The sequence below is a fragment of the Triticum urartu genome, chromosome 4A (assembly GCF_056163025.1).
Source record: "Triticum urartu cultivar PI428250 chromosome 4A, HENAU_Tu73, whole genome shotgun sequence".
NCBI classification, from domain to species: domain Eukaryota; kingdom Viridiplantae; phylum Streptophyta; class Magnoliopsida; order Poales; family Poaceae; genus Triticum; species Triticum urartu.
In genome coordinates this window covers 367,953,070-367,978,814 of record NC_141876.1, presented here as the reverse complement: position 1 = coordinate 367,978,814, position 25,745 = coordinate 367,953,070, and positions in this window count along the sequence as shown.

Below are 25,745 nucleotides of genomic sequence, written 5' to 3'. Positions count from 1 at the left end.
GTTAGTGCGTATAGACCAAATGGCCAGACTCAGATTAAATACCCAGATCTCGTTAAGCGTGTTATGTATCCGCGAATGCCGATCAGGGCCAGGCCCACCTCTCTCCTAGGTGGTCGGAACCTGCCCTGTCGCTCTGCCTCAAAGATCCACTCGCGGGTGCTCCTCAAGCCGACCCGTCTTTAGTCACCACATGTATCATGTATAAAGTATATAGTATATACCCATGATCAACTCCCGAGTGATCACGGCCCGATAGTATAGCATGGCAGACGGACAAGAATGTAGGCCCACAGATGATAAACTGGCATCCTATACTAAGCATTAGGATTGCAGGTAAGGGTAACAACAGTAGTAGCAAGGACAGGCTATGCATTAGTATAGGATTAACGGGAAGCAGTAACTTGCTACACTACTCTAATGCAAGCAGTATAGAGAAGAGTAGGCGATATCTGGTGATCAAAGGGGGGGCTTGCTGGTTGCTCTGGCAAGAGAGAGGGATCGTCAACTCCGTAGTCGTACTGAGTAGCAGCGGCGTCGGTCCCGGTGTCTAGCGAGGGAAGAGGGGGGAGAAACAATAAATATTTAAGCAAATAGATGCATAGCGATGCATGACATGACAAGTATCGGTGCTAGGGGTGCCCTATCGCGGTATGAGGTGATACCGGTGAAGGGGGGAAACATCCGGGAAAGTATCCCCGATGTTTCGCGTTTTCACACAGATGAAACAGAGGGGGAAAGTTGTGTGTTCGCTATGCTAGGGATGCGTGGCGGATAAACGGGCTGCGTATTCAAATTCGTCTCGTCGTTCTGAGCAACTTTCATGTAGAAAGTTTTTCCATCCGAGCTACGGTTTATTTTATATTAATTTTAAAAGATTTAAATCATTTTTAGGATTTATTTATTTAATTTAATCAACATTATCCAGAACAGTGCTTGCTGACGTCATCATGACGTCAGCAGTCAACAGAGGTGTTGACTGGTCAACTGACGTGTGGGACCCACTGGTCATTGACTATTTAGCCTAATAAGTGTTTAACTAAACTAACTACTGTTTAATTAAACTAATTAGTTAGTTAGGTTAATCTAATTATGATTAATTAACTTAATTAATTCCTTAAATAATTAATTAATTAAATTATTATTATCTATTTATTTATTTTATCTATTTTACATATTATTTTTAATTCCTTTTTTTTAACAAAACGTTCTGGGGCTGGGGCCCCCATGTCAGTGGCCCCCCGGGGGGCCATAGCGGGCCGGGCGTGCGGGCGCGGCTGCGGGCGAAGCCGCAGCCCGCCCAGGAGCGAGGCGCAGCAGGAGCAGGGCCGAGGGGCGCGGCTAGTGCAGCCGGCCGGCGGCGGCGGCGGCTGGAGCGGGAAGGCGAGGAGCGGCGCAGGAGGGAGCGGAGCAGGGCAGGGCGGCTGGGACACGGGAGCGCTCCATGAGCGGGCGCGGCTAGCCGGCGGGCAAGGGCGCGGGCGAGGCCATGCACGAGCGGGCGAGCGCGGGGCTGCAGCGGGGTTGTGCCGGGGCGCACAGGGCACGGGCAGTGCGCGTGTGGAGGCACGCCGGCCAAGGCGAGGCCACGGTGAGCAAGGTCGCGAGTGCGTCGCGCACACGGGACGGCGCGGGCGCGCGTGCCGGCGTGGAGCTGCGGGATGAGGGAGCAGCGGGGGAGAGGGAGGGAGCGAGGAGACGAGCGCGGCGGCGGGGCTCACGTTGCCGGTAGGGGAGTGGCAGCGGGGGGTTGAGGAGGAAGGCGGAGACGACGGCGTCGAGGAGGCAGTCCGGCGATGCGGTCCGGGGCGGCGTGGTCTCCAGGCGGCAACGGGCAACGGCGTCGGGCGCCGAGCGAGGGAGAAGGGGATCGGGCTCCTCCAGATCCAGATCCAGCGCGAGGGGGTGGGGGAGAGCGAGTGGGGAGTGGGGGTGGTGCTCCGGTGGGGGGGGCGCTGAGGACGGCGACGCGCATCGGGGCGATGTCGTCGGGGGGGGGGGGGAGGGCGTTCCCCTCGATCCGATCTGGATCGGGGAGGAGGGGGGGAGTGACTGGGGGGAAGGGGGCGAGTGGGTGACGGGGTGGGGTTAGGGTTTGGGTCGTGGGGGATATGGGGAATGGGGGGGTGGCCGGCTGGGCCTTTGCCCAGTTGGGCCGGTTGGTGGCCTGGCCGCCTGGGCCGTCTGGCCCAGTGGGGGGGGTGGCCTTCTCTCCTTTTCTTTTTCTTTTTATCTTGTTTTAGTTTTCTGTTTTCCTTTTATTTATATCTTTTATTATCTCTTTCCTGTTTAATTCATTTAAAAGTATTTAGGCATTTTATAAAAAGGTGTTTACTTCACCATAATTATCGATGCAATATTAGACATAGCCCGAACATTTTATTTTAATATTTGAAAACTTTTGTCGTTTGACTTATTTAGGATTTAAATTTGAAACGGTTTTGAATTAACCCGAGATTAATTACGGTGACAGAGGCGACGTGTCACCATTAACGTGAGATCACTGTAGCATGATTATACGGGCGTTACACTAGCTAGCTTCACAAGGTCGCCGTCTGCGATCCTCACATATCGGTTGTACTCATCCATCGATCTACTTCTCCACAGCACCTTCACTCGTCGGCGGTGGTTTTTGAATGGTGGAGGAGAGGAGCAGCGTTGGTTTTGGATTACAACGGGATTGGAGTGATGCTGGTTTTGGATTGGAACAAGAGAGGAGGGGCGGTGGTTTTGAAATGGAAGAGGAGAGGAGCGGTGCTGGATTTAGATTGGAACAAGAGAGGAGCAGCGGTGGTTTAAGACGAGAGGAGCGGCACTGGTCTTGGAAGTATTCTTCTGTTTTGCGTATTTTGGGTCAAAGTTTGACCATATATTGTATTTGACAAGAAAAATGTGAATGCATGTCACCAAAAATTGTATCGTTTGGTTCGTATCTGAATGTACTTTCAAATTATATTATTTTTCCAATGTATAACATATATTTTATTTGTGAAAATCATTGGCAATTATGACCCAGAATAAAAGGGAGACTAGTTAATGTGGGGTTGCTTTCTTAATTGAGGGGTAAATTGATTTTGATTTTGATCTAGTCACAGGGCGCGGGCCCTCTTGTCCAATCCTAAATCGCTGCCGCACGCTCCTCTCCCTCTTGTCCATTGCAAAACCACCTCCTCTCCTATCCATCATCTCCATTCCAAAACCACCGTCTCGCCTCTCCCTCTTCTCCATTGCAAAACCACATCCTCTCCTCTCCATCATCTCCATTCCAAAACCACCGTCTCGCCTCTCCCTCTTCTCCATTGCAAAACCACCCCATCTCCTCTCCATCATCTCCATTCCAAAACCATCGTCTTGCCTCTCCTTCTTCTCTATTGCAAGACCACTGTCTCTCCTCCCATCTTCCAAAGCTAGCACCGGACCACTCAGAAGGACATCTATGGAGAGGATGCAACAGCAAAATCAGGCAGATCACCGGCGGTGACTAGACAAAGTTAGCCAGGTTGAAGGAGATCCTTAATTGGTTTGACAATGAGTGGGAGATTTCGAGGATGGTGAGGGCCATGTGGAAATGTATGCGAAAGAGCGAGACGGCGGCGATGTACTCCTTGGCGGCAGTCACGCTGCAATCCTTCGAGTTCATCAAGTATCTCCTCTAGGCGATGGAGCAGACAGATTCGCCTGAGGAGAAAGTCTGGTGGAGCTGGTGGGCGTATAGGTCGAAGGTCGAGCACCCAGAGGATAACGAATCGATCGATATGGTGTGCCGTTCGTGAGGGTGCAGAGCCAGCCGGAGCCACACGAGTATTCGTTCTCCCACCGAAAGAGGAGGCCGGATGGCGCGACGTCACTTCCCCGTCGTTCTCCACGGTTCCCTCGACGCTCGCCTCATTTCAACAGCGGCTGTAGGGTTTAAGGTAAGCTTCACACTAACCTAATCTTCCATCTTCTCATGCTTACAATCAGTGTGGCAACTAATGAAAATCATGCTTACAATCAGTCTCAGAGTACTACGCCAATCACCCTAAAATAGCTCTAGACCTTTGGGTCAAAGATGTGACACTGTGTACAAATAAATAAAAATAGATTGGTGCTTGTTTCAGAAAAGAGCACTCCCTAGAAAATTGCCAATATAAGCTACTAGTATTTGGTTAGAGGATTTGCTGCCGAGAAAGATCCGTCCACAGAGAGCGCCACACATCCCACTAGTGGTGGTGGATGCCAATACGTGCATGGAGCATGGTTGGTGTCGTTAATTTTTACTTGGCACACCTCGCACTCTGCATATATGTCGGTTCCATCCGTACATTTGTGAAGTTCCACCAAAATGCAGCTGAATAACCCTGTTTGCACAGATAATGAAAAAGTGTGATTACATTATAGTGACACTAGTTGATGAAACATACACTAATAAATAGAACAAAAATATTGCGATAGTATCATAGTATGCCATGCTGCGAGGGCGAGATGGGCCCTGCAACGCCTCATACGGTACGCCTCATACTGGAAATCGGCCCAAGTCTCCCCGATACAACTTTTGCCAGTGATGAACATCAGTGTACAGCGGTAGTACAAGGAGGGGTCTTGAGACATTCCAATCTCTATTTTTGTGCATATCAAATAAAATTAAGCACCCAGTTTGCAGAAACGCTTAAACATTAACAATGGGACTAGTTGATGAAACATATACTAACAAAGAGAAGCACTTTCTTTGTCTACATTGGAAATGAAATGATAGAGAGGACACTCGCTCTATTTTAACTGTATTATTACTTCATTTTATCAGCGACACTAGGGCCAAGCATGTGGCAAACAAGGTGTATCGTGCATCGCAAGGATGGAGGCGGTGGTGCTTAGACCGGGATTTTGAAGCTAGCTCTTTCAGTCCCTATCTTCCCCCCTGATGTTTCTGTGGTAGCATTTGGGTTGTAATCCAAACTTGGTCGAGTTGGTGCTGCGTCCCCTTACCTACCTAGCTTATGTGGCGAACTTGTCTCCTACTAGTACTTAGTCCGTTCTAGTAGTAGTTGCATAACTGCCCGTTTACACTGAGATGTTGTCGGATAATGGTTCTCTATGGTTGGGTTTCTTTAATAAAATCGGAGGAAACCCCCTCCTTCGATATATAAAAAAAATCAATGGCACTAGCGGTGCCAAAACATTGCCTCAAATTAATAGTGCCACTAGATTAAGGTGCAAAGAAATAACATTACTGCTTTACCATTGTAGTGCCAAAACAGTAGCACAAGAGCAGACTCAACATGCAGGATCTTTGGCAAACGGTCAGACCAAAAAGGAACATACCTCGTGATGGGAACCATATCTGTAGTCAACGCCATCATAGAAGGGATGACACCAGTCACCAACATAGATGATTCAATTCATGGGACCTTTTGGTGTAGTTCACCTAAAATGAAGCAATGTACCACGAGCTAGCAACTTCTTCTTCATTTTTTTTAAGAAAAGGGCTCTGTCTCTAGTTCCATTTCCATTAGAAAACGAATCCCATAGAGCTTCTTCTTCATTGGTTACAATAAAATTGAGCAACATCAAGGTTGGTTGTGAAGCTCCTGGAATGTTCAACTATAATTTGGATATCATTTGTGCAGTTCAACTAAGATCAATCGTGAAATGTATATCTCCGTTTGCACAAAAAGGGTGGAAAGGAGGGTGACTTACAAGTGATGAAACATACATCAAATGAAAAGAAGCATGTTCCTTATCTGAATGGCAATCCTACAAGGATAGTAGCAATTTCTAAAGTAGCAGCATTGCTAGATATTAGTGTGGGCATTATGGTTAACTATGACAACCGTTAAATACAACATTACTTTAATGGTGCCATTGCTTCATTTTACTAGCAACATTACCTTAACAGCTGCTACAGAGTTGGTATTTGGGCATGGGAGAGTAGGCGGACCAGGACACTTGCATTTCTAACGAAAAGAAGCAACTTATCTTAATGGGAAATTTAGCAGGACATGAAAAAAGTGCCATTGATTCATATTACTGGAGGCATTACCTTGAAAACAACATTGGTTTAACGTGTCCTTACTTTCAACAGTGCGACTACTTCATTTTACCAGTGGCATTACATACGAGTGGCTAGGGGCAACAAATATCAGAACATGATATCTGGGCTAGTACCATTTTTGTTTGGTATAGCCACCTTATAATGTGTGAGGCTAGCAAATTTAGTGCTAGACTTACTCTGTTGACTTTTCCCCCAGTCCCCACTTTCTTTGCTTTTCCAACCAATAGATCAGATTTATATTGAGTTTGTACTATGTTTCCCTTTATTTCCCTATTAGACCAAGAGACCAGTTGGATAGCCAGTCTCTGCTACTTTTCGCCCCCATTAATTCCTCTTTCGACCAAGTCCTAGATTCAGGTAACAAATCTTCCCCCACCCCCACCCCTTTCTTCCTTGTTTGAACCAAGTAGTACTATATTCGAGTGCATGAACTAGTTTTACCTCTTAACAGTAAAAAATTAGGTGGCTTTCGAACGGCCGATCGATCCTATCTACGAGGGGGCCTGAGAAATAGAAAAAGATACAAATGCAATGATGTCAGGAGCTCGGGAAGTAGAGCAAGGCCGGTTTCGAAGGAAGTTATACCTGAGGGTCGCCCATATGTCGCTAGGTGGGTGGCGGGAGGCCGGATCTGCCCACACTACGGCAGCGAGGAAGAAGGGGTCGGAGGCCCTCCCTAGCCAGTGGTGCTTGGGAGAGAACGGCAAGGCACGTTGATCGAGACATGCCGGCAGTGGGTAAGAGCCGTCGCCGAGGACGACCACGTGAACGTTGCACCTTCTCACCTTCCCCGATGGAGAGGATCCGGCTGGATCTATGACCAGTGGTGAGCAGAGAAAGAGTGTGGCCACCGCTATCCTGTTTAGATCTGGAGAGGACGAGACAGTGTGAAGAGAGCAACACTAGTGAAAGAACAAGTGCTCCCTGGGTCATTTTGGTAATTAATGTCAACATATCTCTTGTTGGACTAATGCTTTCATCTAGTATGCTTCAGATAAGTTCAACAATGGAGTGGCATGGACTAGAGGATGTGGAACCCTTTCGAGATGATCAGGAAAAAGGATTGGCTCAAGCTCAAAGCTCAGGACTCTACATTTTTCATTTTCGTGATCCAAGATCACATTGAGTCCATAGGAAAGCCAATACTATTAAGAGGGGATGAGTTGTTGCTTAATGGCTTGCTTGCTCAAAGTGCTTAGTGATATGCTCCACAGCCCTCAACCACTTTCTCACATCCACATATGTCCCAAACAAAAAGTCAAAAACAGCCCCACCGAAATATTCTATCCGGTGCCACCGAGTTCTCTTGACATAGCCACTGCTAGAAACCCTAATCAATTTGGTCTCACCGATGGGATCTCGGTCTCACCGAGATGGGCTTGCAAACTCTCTGTTGCCTAGTGCATCAATTTTGGTCCCAACGAAATATGAAATCGGTCCCACTGAGTTTGCTTGTCCAACTCTCTATTTAGCTTATTACCAAAATCAGTCCAACCGAGCTGAGGCTTTACCCTAACCCTAGCACATCGGTCCCACCGAGTTGATCATGTCGGTCCCATAGAAATGCCTAACGGTCACATTATGAACCAAATCGGTTTGACCGAGTTTTGTGATTCGGTCCCACTGAGTTTGGTGATTTGTGTGTAATGGTTATATTTTGTGTGGAGGCTATATATACCCCTCCACCCACTCTTCATTTGATGAGAGAGCCATCAGAATATGCCTACACTTCCAACATACATTTTCTGAGAGAGAACCACCTACACTTGTGTTGAGGTCAAGATATTCCATTCCAACCACATAAATCTTGATCTCTAGCATTTCCCAAGTTGCTTTCCACTCAAATCATCTTTCTACCAAATCCAATCCCATGAGAGAGAGCTGAGTGTTGGGAGACTATCATTTGAAGCACAAGAGCAAGGAGTTCATCATCAACACACCATCTATTACCTTTTGGAGAGTGGTGTCTCCTACATTGGTTAGGTGTCACTTGGGAGCCTCCGTCAAGATTGGAGTTGAACCAAGGAGTTTGTATAGGCAAGGAGATCACCTACTTCATGAAGATCTACCCTTGTGAGGCAAGTCCTTCGTGGGCGATGGCCATGGTGGGATAGACAAGGTTGCTTCTTCGTGGAGCCTTCATGTGTGGAGCCCTCCGTGGACTCGCGCAACTGTTACCCTTCGTGGGTTGAATTCTCCATCGACGTGGATGTACGATAGCACCACCTATCGGAACCACGCCAAAAATCTCCGTGTCTCCAATTGCGTTTACACACCAATCCCATACGTTTACATTATTGCATCTTGCATGATTTACTTTTTGCTGCTCATATACTCTTGTCATGCTTGCTTGATATGTATTGTGAATGTTTGAACTTGTGCTAAAACTCCACTTCAACTTAAAGAATTTAAAAACTACAACTTTTCTTGCTAAGAGTCTATTCACCCCCTCTAGACACCTCTTCTCGGTCCTTTCAATTGGTATCACAGCACTGGTCTCCTTTGCTTTGGTTTAAACACCTTTGGAGGAAGATGGATGAGTCTATGTTGGGGAGTCCTAGACGTAGAGTGCCTATACTTGATGGAGAGTACTTTCATGAGTGGAAAAATGAGTTGCTTGAGGTTTTCAATGAATATCATTTGAATAAGTACATTACTAGCCCTTGTGCAACTCATGTTGATCCTTTGCATCCTACTCCTGATGAGTCCATTGACATGATCCGTAATCTTAGAACTGTCAATTTAATCACTAGAGGTTTGCCTAGAAACTTGCTTGCTAGCTTCCCTGCTCTTGATTGTGCCTACACCATATGGAGATTCCTTGAGGAACGTTTTCCAAACTATTCCTTAAAAAAGCTAGATGAGATTCTTCATAAGTCTATTGCCTTGAGTAAGATGAGTTCCAATGATCCCAAATTTGGTGACTGTTTATTTTAGCTTACAAATGTTAAGAGTGCCAAAGGAGATGTTGGAATTATTAGCAATATCATTTCCAAAGTCATTAGAATTCATAGAGATGAACATTGTTACAGTCATACTTCTAATGAATCACTCTCTCTATGAATTGATCCACCACATGACGATGTTGAACATGGATACTACGATGAGGATGATGATAGTGACTATGATCTTGATGATGCAATGAGACACTTTGGTCTTATGTCTAATCTTCGCGGCTACATGGCCGGAGGAAAGGAATAGGTTCTTGATAGTGGGTGTACCGATCATATGACCGGAAACAAAGATATGTTTCATGAGCTTGCTGAAAATGACGGCCCTCGAAAGTATGTCACTTTTGGTGATAACTCAAAGGGTAAGGTGGTTGGCCTTGGTAAGGTGGCCATCTCACATGATAGCTCCATACAAAATGTTATGCTCGTTGAATCTCTTGGCTACAATTTACTTTTCATATCTAGACTTGCTGACTTTGGTTTCAATGTCCTATTTACTGAAGTAGATTGCCAAGTGTTTCATAGAGATAATCATAAATGGTCTTTACCGGTACACGTAGAGGTGATCTTTACATTGTTGATTTCACTAAAAAGGCTCAACCTAGAACTTGCCTAATTGCTAAATCCTCGAAAGGTTGGTTGTGGCTTAGAAGGTTAGGTCATGTGGGCATACGAAATCTTGATAAGCTTATTAAAGGTGATCATATCCTTGGAGTAAAAGATGTTATATTTGACAAGGATAGACTTTGTAGTGCTTGTCAAGCAGGAAAACAAGTTGGAGGAAGCCACCCCGTGAAGAACATTATGACCACGAGAAGACCGCTCGAGCTACTTCATATGGATCTTTTTGGTCCCAATGCCTATAAGAGTCTCGGTGGTAACTCATTCGGTCTAGTTATAGTTGATGGTTTTTCAAGATTTACGTGGGTGTTCTTTCTTGATGATAAATCATAGGTCCAAAAGATCTTCAAGAACTTCACTAGGAAGGCCCAAAATCAATTTGAAGTGAACATCAAGAAGGTTCACAGCGACAATGGAACGGAGTTCAAGAACACAAATGTGGACACCTTTCTTGATGAAGAAGGGATTTCACACGAGTTCTCGGCTACATACACACCTCAACAACATGGAGTTGTTGAGAGAAAGAACCAAACTCTTATATAGATGGCGAGCTTGATGCTTGATGAGTACAAGACTCCAAAGCACTTTTGGGCGGAAGCCGTTGAGAAAGCCTGTCATGCAACAAATTGCTTGTATCTTCACAAGCTACTCGACAAGACGGCATACGAGCTCCTCACCGGTAACAAACCCCAAGTTGGATACTTTCGAGTATTTGGCTCAAAGTGTTACATTCTTGACAAGCATCATCATTCTAAATTTTCTCCTAAATCTCACGAATGTTTCCTACTTGGTTATGGCTCAAACTCTCACACTTACGTGTCTACAACAATTTCACCCGAAAGGTTGAAGAGACGGTAGATGTGAAGTTTGATGAATCTAACGGCTCGCAAGTAGAGCAATTGCCAATTGATGTAGGGGATAAAGATCCTTCGGAAGAAATCTAAGACTTGTCTATTGGCAAGATCCGTCCAACGGAGGTGAAGGAGAATACCTCGTCCGTCCAAGTGGAAGCTTCTACCTCACGACAAGGTGAACCAAGAGTCGACATGGAAGCATCCACGAGTGGGACACGCCAATATGAAGAAAATGAGCAAGTACACCAAGATGAACCTCATCAACCTCCTTCTCCACCACGACAAGGAAATGACAACGTCAACAATGAAGAAGGACAAGATGATGAAGAAGATGTTCCACCCCAAACAAAACAAAAGCTCTCACGAGTTCGAGCAAGAGTCACTAGAGACCATCCCGTCGAGCAAATCTACAATGATATCCAAACCGGGAGAATCACTTGCTCTAAATCTCGTTTGGCTAATTTTTGTGAACATTATTCATTCATCTCTAGTATTGAACCTATGAAGGTTGAAGAAGAATTGGAAGATCCGGATTGGATAAACGCCATGCATGATGAGCTACACAACTTTGAGAGAAATCAAGTGTGGACATTGGTCGAGAAGCCCGACAACAACCACAACATCATTGGTACCACGGTGTTTCGCAACAAGCAAGACGAATATGGTCAAGTCATCCGCAACAAAGCTCGTCTAGTCGCCCAAGGCTACACTCAAGTCGAAGGTATGGACTACGGTGAGACATATGCCCCCGTTGCTAGACTTGAGTCCATCCGCATCTTGCTTGCCTATGCTCATCACCATGATATCACTTTATACCATATGGACATTAAAATTGCTTTTCTAAATGGTGAAATTGAGGAGGAAGTTTATGTTAAACAACCTCCCGGCTTTGTCAATCCTAAGAGACCCGATCATGTTTACAAACTTCACAAAGCTCTTTCTGGTCTTAAACAAGCTCCTGGAGCATGGTATAAATGCTTGACCAAGTTCCTTATTGATAAAGGCTTTGAGATTGGAAAAATATATTCTACTCTTTTTACTAAAAGTGTTAACGGTGAATTGTTTGTGTGCCAAATTTATGTTGATGATATCATATTTGGTTCGACTAACCCTCATTTTAGTGAAAAGTTTGGGAAGCTAATGTCGGAGAAGTTTGAGATGTCTATGATGAGTGAACTCAAGTTCTTCCTTGGGTTGCAAATCAAGCAAACTAAGGAAGGCACATTGGGCTCTTAAACAAAGTACACCAAGGACTTATCCAAGAAGTTCAACATGCAAGAAAGCAAAGGTATGAAAACTCCCATGCCTACTAGTGGTCATCTTGATTTGACTAAGGATGGTAAACCAGTTGACCAAAAGGTTTACCGATCTATGATTGGTTCATTGTTATATCTATGTGCCTCCCGTCTCGATATCATGCTAAGTGTGTGCATGTGTGCACGATATCAAGCGGCCCCAAAGAATGTCATCTTAAGGCTGTGAAAAGGATAGTGAGATACTTAATACATACGCCAAATTTTGGCACTCGGTATCCTAAGAGGTCCTCTTTTGATCTTGTTGGCTATTCCGATTCGAACTATGCCGGAGACAAGGTTGATAGAAAGTCCACTTCGGGTACTTGTCAATTTCTTGGTAGATCTCTTGTATCTTGGTCCTCCAAGAAACAAATTTCGGTATCCTTATCCACTGCCGAAGCGGAATACATTGCCGCTGGTTCATGTTGTGCTCAATTACTTTGGATGACCCAAACTCTTAAAGATTATGGGATCAGTGTGAAACATGTTCCATTGCTTTGTGACAATAAGAGTGCTATTAAGATTGCTCACAATCCTGTGCAACATTCTCGAACTAAGCATATTGAAGTTTGTTATCATTTCATTTGAGATCATGTTGCTAAAGGGGACATTGATCTTAAACATGTTCGTATCAATAAGCAATTGGCGGATATATTCACCAAACCGCTTGATGAGAAAGTCTTTTGCCGTTTGAGAGGTGAATTGAACATCATTAATGTTTCAAACTTGGAGTAGGAACTCCATTTGGCTACATGCAAGGCATGAATCTATGACTAATCCTTGATACTTCTCTTATGATGATGATCATATGTCTTGGATATATTTTCACCCTTGCATGTTATCTAACCCTTGTAGGTACTTGGATGAATCTAAATCCATGAGATTGCAACTCACTCACATCTTGAGCCATCTCTACATCACCAAGTCTCTACTCCATGGTGGTTAAAGACAAGGAAGCATGAAACCCTTCAACATATCATTTGACAAATTCTATATATCAAATTTCATGATTGTCATTTTGGATACACAAGTGCTCTTCCTTGCAAAACTAACCCATGTAGGTAGATGAACTCAACCCCAAATGGTCTTCCCAACCATTCTTGCGCTACATCAACCTTGAGCACCCCACGCAAGTTCAACTACATGATCAAGATCAACACCACGACCCAAGGTATGTCATTCCATCTTAGAGAAGCTTTACCTCAAGTCATAGGTCAAAGCAACTCAACAAGACGTGAATACATCAAATGCTTAAACGAAAAATGGTAACCCCATTTTGAGCTTAAACAATGAGTATGACTTATGATCAAGTGTTCTCACTTGACTCCTTAGTCAATATAATCTAACATAGGTGGCTTTGTCACCTCCCAATTCTAGATGAAGTTCTCTAGTGTTTCATTGAGTTTTTGCATTTTTCCCTTTGCATATTTACCCTATTTCCTTTTTATGTAGATTTTCTTTTGTCTGTTCAGTTCTGCATTTTCTGCATCCAATTCATTGCAAATCTTTCAGTTAATTCCTTGCAAATCTTTGTGAGATCTTATTTGCCTAGTGAGCTGAGGTGACAAGTGTTCTCTTTGTGTTGAACTCGGTCATACCGATCTGTTGCTTTCGGTCACATCGAACCAATTCGGTACCACCGAATACTACAACTCGGTATCACCGATTTCACTGTAGAGAAGACAATTTGCCATATGTTCCTGTAGTTTTATTCCAGCTCCACTAGATGATTCTTTTCCTCTACCAGCATCACAATCTATATGCTGCTTTGCTCTGTGACTCAAGGGCCAAACCTATTTTGACTCACACTCCAGAAGATGCCTTCTTGGAAATTGATGTCAAAGGGGGAGAGAGATCACATGAAAGCTTATTCTCATCAGAGGGAGAGAAAAGGAAAAAAGGGAGAGAGAGGTTATCACTTCAAAGGCCCCAGATGCTTGGTGTTCAAGAGGAGAGAAGTCACATGTCTTAAAGAGGGGAAAGACATGTCTATGTTTATGATATGTTTCGCTCTCATTTTGTTTCCCTATGTTCTCACATTTATCTAGTATAAGATTCAGGGGGAGAAAGACTGCTAGGGAAGGAAATCTTTGAATTCATTGCATATCTTTACCTTTTGGGGACATGTCTACATCAAATAGAGTACTCAGTACTCACTCTCTACATGTCATCCCAATTTTGGTACTATTGTGGTTTATTTTTGTTGCTCTGGCTTGTAGATGTACCTGTGTTATCTAACCTTGTTTAATCGGGTTCATCTCCTTCTAAGCCAACTCAAGACCACAAGGTAAGTATATGCATCACACTCATGTGAATGAGGATTTCTAGCTGATGTACATATTGTTTGCAAGAAAGACTCATGAGCATGTAGGTACATTTCCTATGTTCACATCCTTTGCTCTGATGCATATAGCCACGATACATGTAACACATTGCTTACTCTGTCATCCTTATGCATTCACATGCTCTTATATTCTATATTTACATGATTGAATACATATAAGGGGAGCCTATGCATGTTACATGTCTTTCCAAAGCTTTACCTTCTATTCTCTATATCTTTATCTAAAGCTTTGATGTAGGTTGTCATAAATTACCAAAAAGGGGGAGATCTAAAGCACAAGTGCTCCCTGGGTGATTTTGGTAATTAATGTCAACATATCTCTTGTTGGACTAATGCTTTCATCTAGTATGCTTCAGATAAGTTCAACAATGGAGTGGCATGGACTAGAGGATGTGGAACCCTTTCGAGACGATAAGGACAAAGGATTAGCTCAAGCTCAAAGCTCAGGACTCTACATTTTTCATTTTAGTGATCCAAGATCACATTGAGTCCATAGGAAAGCCAATACTATTAAGAGGGGATAAGGTGTTGCTTAATGGCTTGCTTGCTCAAAGTTCTTAGTGATATGCTCCACAGCCCTCAACCACTTTCTCACATCCACATATGTCCCAAACCAAAAGTCAAACTCGGCCCCATCGAAATCTTCTATCCGGCGCCACCGAGTTCTCTTGACACAGACACTGCCAAAAACCCTAATCAATTCGGTCTCACTGATGGGATCTCAGTCTCACCGAGATGGGCTTGCAAACTCTCTGTTGCCTAGTGCATCAAGTTCGGTCCCACCAAAATATGAAATCGGTCCCATCGAGTTTGCTTGGCCAACTCTCTGTTTAGCTTATTACCAAAATCAGTCCCAATGAGTTTGTGTAATTGGTCCAACCAAGATGAGGCTTTACCCTAACCCTAGCACATCGGTCCCACCGAGTTGATCATCTCGGTCCCACCGAAATGCCTAACGGTCACATTATGAACCAAATCAGTCTGACCGAGTTTTATGATTCAGTCCCACCGAGTTTGGTGATTTGTGTGTAATGGTTAGATTTTGTGTGGAGGCTATATATACCCCTCCACCCACTCTTCATTCGATGAGAGAGCCATCAGAATATGCCTACACTTCCAACTTACATTTTCTGAGAGAGAGAACCACCTACACTTGTGTTGAGGTCAAGATATTCCATTCCAACCACATAAATCTTGATCTCTAGCCTTTCCCAAGTTGCTTTCTAGTCAAATCATATTTCTACCAAATCCAATCCCATGAGAGAGAGCTGAGTGTTGGGGAGACTATCATTTAAAGCACAAAAGCAAGGAGTTCATCATCAACACACCATCTATTACCTTTTGGAGAGTGGTGTCTCCTAGATTGGTCAGGTGTCACTTGGGAGCCTCCGTCAAGATTGTGGAGTTGAACAAAGTAGTTTGTACGGGCAAGGAGATCGCCTACTTCACGAAGATCTACCCTACTGAGGCAAGTCCTTCGTGGGCGATGGCCATGGTGGGATAGACAAGGTTGCTTCTTCGTGGACCCTTCGTGGGTGGAGCCCTCCGTGGACTCACGCAACCGTTACCCTTCGTGGGTTGAAGTCTCCATCAACATGGATGTACGATAGCACCACCTATCGGAACAACGCCAAAAATCTCCCTGTCTCCAATTGCGTTTGCACTCCAATCCCGTCCCTTTACATTCTTGCAACTTGCATGATTTACTTTCTGCTGCTCATTTACTCTTGTCATGCTTGCTTGATATGTATTGTGAATGTTTGAACTTGTGCTAAAACTCCACTTCAACTTAAAAAATTTAAAAACTGCATCTTTTCTTGCTAAGAGTCTATTCACCCCCCTCTAGACACCTCTTCTCGATCCTTTCAACTAGCAAGCAAGCGCGGACGCTCCTGCTTATATAGTGGAGTACTAGTTTTCTTTTGTCTACCGGAGCCGGCTTGAGCTCGTCAATGACTATCGAGAAGTCTTCATGCACGTGCCCCGGAAGTGCAGTTGTCGTCATTTTGAAATGAAGCGTCGGATTATAACATATAACACGAAAAAATGGAACATGACAAGAAACCATAACCTCACTACCCAAAGGAGACCACATGAATCCCGACGGACAAACTAGACGAGGATCAAAGCTCAAATTAAAGATAAACTCGTAGAAAAGGGGCCCATCGATAGATGTCCTAATTAACATAGCCGGATTAACCTAGATGGCAGCCGAGTAATCTTCGTGCGTGTGCCCCCAATGACCAGCGCCTTGGAGGAACTTAGTTGTCGCTATTTAACCCTCGCAGTGATCCGAAGCACATGACACCTAATATTGCGAGATGACAAGAAACCTTTTTTTAGATTTCTCATCAGAACTACAGCCATGTACAACACAGCTTGCACGATATGTAGATGAGAGCCATTCCAGGCGTGTTTGCTGGAGACTGGTCACATGCATGGACAAACTGATCTTCCATGTCATGCAGGGATCGTCTAGGTACCAACGTTTGTACAACACTTCTCTATTACTACCGCTCGTCTCTCTCTTCTATTAACTCACCTAACTTGCGGGGCCGGGGAGTGTGCCTTTGGTCAGTTCTCAATTGTGGTCCCACATGTGTGTGCAAATGCAATATGACACGCATTCCATTCGGAGAGCGGCGTGCCATAACGACCTACCATATGGGGTGCGACCCAAACGCAACGGGCATGTTGTATACTCCGTACATGTGTACCGCCGTTTTTTAGAGGCTTTGCTCCATGCCGCAATCCATGGATACAAAATTAGTATACTATACTATTTAAAAGTCAAGGGTGGGGCTTTCCCCGCACAGTAGGCGGGGAAGTTCCACCTAGTCGGTTCGACAGAGACGCGAGAAGAAGAGGGAGTAGGTTGTTGCAAACGTAGGGCTGTGTGATTTGACAACGAGTAACTGTTGGATAGGTGGGGCCCTGTGATTTGACTTGCCATTATCATTTTAACTACGGTGCTACGACCGGCGTGAGTCTCCCGATTCCTGACCACCTCCATGGCATACAGGTGGCTCTCCCAATGCTCCACCATGTAGAGGCTGGCTCTTGCATGAGAGCCCACTCCTCCACTTTATCCTTGCCTCTTTTCTCCACATATGAAAAAATGCCATGTAAGCGGGTTTATAGCTTACTATTGTACTTGCTCGTATAGGTGCTAAGTGTAACACCCTCGATGCGGCTATATCTCCCACGTGTCAAAGCACGACTTAGAGGCATAACCGCATTGAAAGCAATATCGCAAGTGAGGTAATCTTCACACAACCCATGTAATACATAAGGGAAAAGATACATAGTTGGCTTACAATCGCCACTTCACACAATACATGAATAAAGCATTACATCAACCAGATACAATCAAGGTCCAACTACGGAACCAAAATAAAAGAAGACTACCCCAAAAGCTACACAGATCCCCGATCAACCCCAACTGGGCTCCACTACTGATCAACTAGAACGAAACAACACAAAGGACAAGATCTTCACCGAGCTCCTCCTTGAGCTTGGTTGCGTCATTTGCACGATCTCATCAGCACCTGCAAGCTGGTTTTGGAAGTATCTGTGAGTCACGGGGACTCAGCAATCTCACACCCTCGCGATCAAGACTATTTAAGCTTATAGGAAGGGTAAAAGGTACAAGGTGGAGCTGCAGCAAGCGACTAGCATATATGATGGCTAACATACGCAAAAGAGAGCGAGAAGAGTAGGCAAAAGCACGGTCGATGAACTATGATCAAGAAGTGATCCTAGAACAACCTACGTCAAGCATTACCCCAACACCGTGTTCACTTCCCGGACTCCGCCGGAAAGGGAGCATCACGGTAACACATGCAGTTGATGTATTTTAATTAAGGTCATCTTCAGGATTTCTACAACCGGACATTAACAAAGTCCCATCTGCCCATCACCGCGGGCATGGCTTTCGAAAGTTCAAATCCCTGCAGGGGTGTCCTAACTTAGCCCATCACAAGCTCTCACGGTCAACGAAGGATATTCCTTCTCCCAAGACAATCCGATCAAGCTCGGCATCTAGGTTACAAGACATCCTCAACAATGGTAAAACAAGTCCAGCAACACCGCCCGAATGTGCCGACAAATCCCGATAGGAGCTACACATATCTCGTTCTCAGGGCACACTCAGATGAGACTAGCTACGAGTAAAACCAACCCTCAAGTTTCCCCGAGGTGGCCCCGCAGGCAGCTCAGTTTGGACCAACACTCAGAGGAGCACTGGCCTAGGGGGGGGGTGAAAATAAAGATGACCCTTGAGTCTGCAGAACCCAAGGGAAAGAAAAGGCTAGGTGGCGAATGGTAAAACCAAGGTTGGGCATTGCTGGAGGAGTTTTATTCAAGGCGAACTGTCAAGGGGTTCCCATTATAACTCAACCGCGTAAGGAACGCAAAATCCGGGAACATAACATCGATATGACGGAAACTAGGGCGGCAAGAGTGGAACAAAACACCAGGCATAAGGCGGAGCCTTCCACCCTTTACCAAGTATATAGATGCATTAATTATATAAGAGATATTGTGATATCCCAACAAAATATCCACGTTCCAACATGGAACAAGCTCCAATCTTCACCAGCAACTAACAACGCTATAAGAGGGGCTGAGCAACGCGGTAACATAGCCAAACAACGGTTTGCTAGGACAAGGTGGGTTAGAGGCTTGGCTCAACAATATAGGAGGCATGATAAGCAAGTGGTAGGTATCGTAGCATAGGCATAGCAAAAGAGCGAGCAACTAGCAAGCAAAGATAGAAGTGATTTCGAGGGTATGGTCATCCTTCCTGAAATCCCGCAAGGAAGAAGAACGAGTCCATGAAGAAGACAAACGGACGTAGTCGAACGGGTCCTCACAAACGCAACGTTACCAGAATACCGAGAAGAAGTACACCGAAAAGAAAGCAAACAACATAGTAAACAATCATCACATAAGCATGGCACGATGCACAAACAAGTATAATGCATGTCCGGTTTAAAGAGGCATGGCATGGCAAAATGCACAAACAATCCTACAAATTAAGTGGAGCTCAACACGCAACTCCGTTGCATAATGACGAGACACCACATTCAAGTTATTTAGTTCGATCTCATTTATGTACCCAACAATATTAAATGTTGTTAAACATGGCAAGAGGGTGACGCAAAATAAAACTACCTATCTAGTCAAGTTTAAACAAGGCCGGAAGCAACGAACAACAATTCCGGTAAATCCCCATATGCATATTATAGATTTGGTGCTGTTCTGCCCTAAACACAATTTTAGGGTTGTTAAACATGCAAAACAAGTACAACATGTTAAACTAGGCATTTTTCTACCCCATTTACATATATAATTTATTTAATTCGGAGCTACGGTTAATTAGTTATGAAATAAGGCATTTTAGCAAGTTATTTAAGCAAATTTAAACAAACAGCACATTAAACATTTTTAACATCGATGAAAGTGGCATATTATGAAACTAGATAAAATTCTAAGCATCTTTCATATTAAGTTTGTTTAGTTTGGATGCACGGTTTGAGAGTTATTAAATGCATGAACAGCAGGGGCTTTTCTGTAAAACAGTAATTCGCTGGATAAATGGACAAATCGTTCAGTGGAAAAAAAAAGAACATGGGCCGAAACTGGCTGGGTGAGGGTTGCTCACTCTGGGCCAAGCCCAGGTCGGATCTGGAGGGGAAGCAATCTGGGCCTGCTCTGTGGGCTGCAGGAAGAGGTGGCCTTGGGCCTGTCCAACGGAAGCAGGGGAGCGCTGGGCCTGTGCATCGCGGTCAACGAGAGGGGCGCGTGTTCGTCCTCGTCTGGACGCAGGGGAGGCAGTGGTGCGACGAAGATCCGGCGACGACGGTGTCCGGTGACGCTGGTGAGGCCGGGAACGGTTCGCAGGGCCCTGGATCCGGTGGATCCCGGCTGGATCTGGCGAAGGCGGGGTCAATGGCGAACTCCCTGGGCGGCGGCAGCGGGCACCTGAGAGAGAGAGAGCACTTAGAGGGAGAGACGGCGGGAGGAGGAGAACGAAGGGAGGGAGAGGGACGAGGTCGGTCCTGGCGGCTTCGGTGGTGGTGGTTGAGGTCGCTAGCGGCGACGCTGGTTAAGACGGCGACAAGGCGTCGTAGGGCATCCACGACAGCGACGAGGGAGATGCTGGGAGCAGGGGGCCTCGGGCGCCAGAGATGTTACAGAGAGAGGGAGGGAGAGCAGCGGGGAAGAAGAGAGGCGACGAGGAGTTGCACAAAGCTGGCCTTGGACCACTGGCCCGGGGTGACGAGATGAGGTTAGGTTGGACCTGGCGGTAGGTAGTGGGCTGTGTAGAAGGTCTCGAGCTGAGAGAAGAGAAGAGAGGGAGACCCGGCGTCTGTTTCCGGAGGCCGAAAACGTCTGACGTTAGACCGGCTACTATTACAACTATATTTATCCGTTGGGGCGTCAAACGGACTCCGAATGCGATGAAACTTGGCAGGAGGTCTACTGACAACAAAGCAACACCGTATGCCAACTTTCAACTCATTCCGAGAACATTTTCTGGCCACTTATAAAATAATATTTCGGACATGTCGCGGGCATGTGCAAGTGTGGTTGGGCTCAGAACGGACAACGGAGAGGACAAGGAGACTGGGGCGGATGCAAGTTTTGAAAACATGATGATGCAATGCACATGATGACATGACAAGATGCGACACGCAAGCAAAAGACAAGGCAACAATAGCGAATCACTGGAAGACACCTGGCGCGACGGTCTCGGGGCGTTACAACACTCCACCACTACGAGAGGATCTTGTCCCGAGATCTAGAATGGCACCGGAGGAAAACGGAAGAGGAAGAGAAAAGGTAAAACAAAGTTGCTTCTTTGACAAACGAGTGAGACCAAAGAACCTTGAAAAAGTTAAGCCATTTCAAGAAAAGAATACAACGGAGATGAACGAAGTTGAGAACCTCCGTTACGAAAGAGGAATAAGAAAGAACCGATTCAGGTAGCACTCCTGTTGAAAAGAGATGCACGACTTGATAAGGCGAAAAGAACTTGAGCAAAAAGGGCACAACACTCCAGTTAAATGGATAATCATGAAAAGAACAAGGTTCTGACAAGAACAAGAAGAAGGGTAGTAGAGAGCAACATCACAAAGCCTCCGGAACAAAAGTAAGAATGGAACGGGATGAACGAAGGGAAACAAGATCTCGAGGGAGCACGCTTACAACAAATGCTAGAACGGAGTTGTTGGAAAACCAACAACGAAAAGAATAAGCTTGATATGGTCTTGTGGAATACATCTCAAATTATGAGGTGACAACCTGCCACTCACGGGAAAAAGAATTGGATTGATAAGAACAAGGAGACGAGAAACTTATTTCACCGGGAGGATAAATGAAGAACTTGGATCATTTATAAGCACCGTAAATAGCAACAATCCTTAGGGAAAGCTTTAGGTGAAAATATAACCCAAGAAAACTCCAACAAAGAGGTAGATGGATTTAAAATACCTCATTCTTAACAACATGTGATTCATGAAACATGAACTCAAATTACCAAGAATGACATAATACCACCTCCAATGATACGGAAGAAAGAGTTGCACTCCGGATTGCAAGAAGAAGAATGATTGAGCTCCTTAAAAGAATCTCGATGAAAACTTGGTGAAGGAATTAAATCCTTGATGAACCATCATGTAGAACCTTCATGAAGAACTCCGGTAAACAAAAGAATGATCAAACGAAAGGAAAGAGAAGTTGAAAAACACAAGGTGAATCCTTGTAATGATTTAGATGAATCTCCGTGGTGACATAATTGAAAGAGGTTGGAACTCTGGGAAAAATAGAAGATGAACAATTGAAATCAGGAATTTGATGAGCCTCTGAAATAGGGGATTGAGTTCACTCGATGAAACAAGAATAAGAATTACATTATGCTTATCCTTCACCAATTTAAATTGATGACAAGTAGCGGATTTGGTATACTACTTATTCTCGTAGAAAGGATTAAGATAGATATAGTGCAAACTTGAGAAGGTCTTCAACGAACACTGGTAGGGTTGGAAAGAAGGAGTCAATTGATATTATAACGAAGGAAGAAGAATCTTAGAAGAGCCACCGGTAGAATTCAAAATGAACGAACAAAAAAATATAAAGAAACACCAGGAAGAATTAGAAAACAAATGAAGATGCTTGAGGTAATTTAGATACATGAGAACAAAGAGATCATGAACTGATTAGAGGATATTTGAATGATGCACCGGTAAGATTTGGAGAAAGAGAGCTAAAAGATGAAATGAATACTTCTGAGATGATGGCCTCCGGAGAATCAAACTGAAAAGACTCTTGAATTGCTCTGGATGGGTGACAAGAATTCTCACAATCAAAACAATTATGAGATGATGGCCGAGAATGGGGCAAGATTTAAAAGAAACTCTTCTTCGGTCTTCAAAATCTGAGAATTACGATGAGAAACACCCTCATGAATTGTAGAGGCACTCCGGAATAAAGAAGAATGGAAAAGTTGAACCAACGATGAAAAGAATTTGAAAGATCTTGGAGAAAGGCATTTGACTGATGAAAATTCATTCTTACGTCAAACTTGAAAGAATTTTTGAATAGCTCCGGTAAAATTAGAAGAGTTGGGTAAGATCCTGGAAAAAGACGTGTGGGTTAGGGCCCACTCAAAAGAAACATCATAGAACGATTCAAAAGAGAGAAAGTACCGGTTGAATTAAATGACTTGAATGAGGGAACAGCCTCGAAAGGTCTTGAACGAATGCAGAGTGGAAAACACGAATCTTCGAGATATCTTGAACACTCCGGAACAAATGAATAGTGAGAAGTGAATGACTATGAGGTGCACTGGCATGAGAAGGTATTAGAAAGGAGAAAAAGGATATGATCAACAACAAAACTTGAATTGAATCCACCGGAGGAGAAAACGAGTGAAGAGTGACGAACTTGAAGCTCCGTCAAAATCTTCATGAGGATCACCGGGTAAGAACAAGAAGTGTAAGAAAATGGAGAGACTTCACAAGAATAAAAGGATGCTTGATAAGAAATCTGAATCGTTGAAGAAAAAGGGTGGGTGGGCGGGAAAAACAAAGGCAACTTGGAGACATATGAAACAAACACCGTTGAGAAGAACTGATACCAGATCTTGCGGATGTTCAAAATGGACGGATCCGCTTGAAGAGAAGCACACCGGTTGAAAAGGATTGGCAAGACAATCTCGATGATCAAGAAGGATTAGTATTCACATAGGAATATGAGGACACCACTTAGACAAGGGATGGAATCAACATTTGACTTCGAAGCAACTCGAATACCACAACTCAAAACAAAACAAGGATTGGCTTGCAGAATAAGCTAGAACAAACATATGATAGAGATTTCGTCTGAAGTTTTCGTGGTGGGGCCTACATGGGCTCGATCGTACAGCACCATCATGTACAAGGCAGTGCACATGACATATGAAGCATCCACGAGTCGGCATAGCCAAGGACTCTTTAAGACACAACGAGACCACTGTAAAACCAACCGTGGATAGGCGGACCACTAGACGTCGAACCCCAATTTCATATCATACATCCGTCGGAGAGATGTCCTAAGGGCTACTTGAATTCCCACTTATAAACTCCCCAAATTTTCCAGTCATGCAATCAGGTGTTGGGGATACAGGGGAAGCATAATATCTCACCCAAAACTAACAAATCCTACATCCAGTTGTATCCATCCTTCAACACATAACCAAGAAACCTTCGGAAATTGTCTACCTCAACCTTCGAAAAGCATCGGTTATACGAGTTATGGCAATACTCCCGAACTCCCGCCCCAGTACTGGGTGGCGTCGAGGTTATCTCACCAACAACTGCATAAAAGAGATTTTCGATGTCGGCGAAACTAAACTCAGGTATTCCAGAACTGCAATGATAAAATTGTGATGACAACACCTCGGAGCTCAACTCCCCGGGACACTGCCACAACCCCTAAATGTGAGGAGGCACCAAGAACAATGCTCTCGTCACAAATCGATCGGAACGATTCCAAGATACCCGCGTGATCCTAAATTTTTTTAGTGAAATTTGAGAAGAGAAGAGTCAAAACTCTACGTCAGGATGCCTCACCAGAGCGACGAAGGGATTGAGGAGTGAAAAGAATTCCTAACTCTCCGATATATATAATCCTAAATGACTCAAAACATTTTTCTAGACTCAACAACGCCAACGATTCGATCAAGCAGGGGCTCCTAAGGTCGGGGAAGGCTCTGATACCAACTTGTAACGCCCTCGATGCGGCTATATCTCCCACGTGTCGAAGCACGACTTAGAGGCATAACCGCATTGAAAGCAATATCGCAAGTGTGGTAATCTTCACACAAGCCATGTAATACATAAGGGAAAAAGATACATAGTTGGCTTACAATCGCCACTTCACACAATACATGAATAAAGCATTACAACAACCAGATACAATCAAGGTCCGACTACGGAACCAAAATAAAAGAAGACTACCCCAAAGGCTACACAGATCCCCGATCAACCCCAACTGGGCTCCACTACTGATCAACAAGAACGAAACAACACAAAGGACAAGATCTTCACGGAGCTCCTCCTTGAGCTTGGTTGCGTGATCTACACGGTCTCATCGGCACCTGCAAGCTGGTTTTGGAAGTATCTGTGAGTCACGGGGACTCAGCAATCTCACACCCACGTGATCAAGACTATCTAAGCTTATAGGAAGGGTAAAAGGTACGAGGTGGAGCTGCAGCAAGCGACTAGCATATATGGTGGCTAACATACGCAAAAGAGAGCGAGAAGAGTAGGCAAACGCACGGTCGATGAACTATGATCAAGAAGTGATCCTAGAACAACCTATGTCAAGCATTACCCTAACACCGTGTTCACTTCCCGGACTCCGCCGGAAAGAGACCATCACGGTAACACATGCGGTTGATGTATTTTAATTAAGGTCATCTTCAGGTTTTCTACAACCGGACATTAACAAAGTCCCATCTATCCATAACCGCGGGCACGGCTTTCGAAAGTTCAAATCCCTGTAGGGGTGTCCCAACTTAGCCCATCACAAGCTCTCAGGGTCAACGAAGGATATTCCTTCTCCCAAGACAATCCGATCAGGCTCGGCATCCATGTTACAAGACATCCTCGACAATGGTAAAACAAGTCCAGCAACACCGCCCGAATGTGCCGACAAATCCCGATAGGAGCTGCACATATCTCGTTCTCAGGGCACACTTAGATGAGACTAGCTACGAGTAAAACCAACCATCAAGTTTCCCCGAGGTGGCCCCGCAGGCAGCTCAGTTTGGACCAACACTCAGAGGAGCACTGCCCCGGGGGGGGGGTTAAAATAAAGATGACCCTTGAGTCTGTACAACCCAAGGGAAAGAAAAGGCCAGGTGGCGAATGGTAAAACCAAGGTTGGGCATTGCTGGAGGAGTTTTATTCAAGGTGAACTGTCAAGGGGTTCCCATTATAACCCAACCACGTAAGGAACGCAAAATCCAGGAACATAAAACCGATATGACGGAAACTAGGGCGGCAAGAGTGGAACAAAACACCAGGCATAAGGTCGAGCCTTCCACCCTTTACCAAGTATATAGATGCATTAATTGAATAAGAGATATTGTGATATCCCAACAAA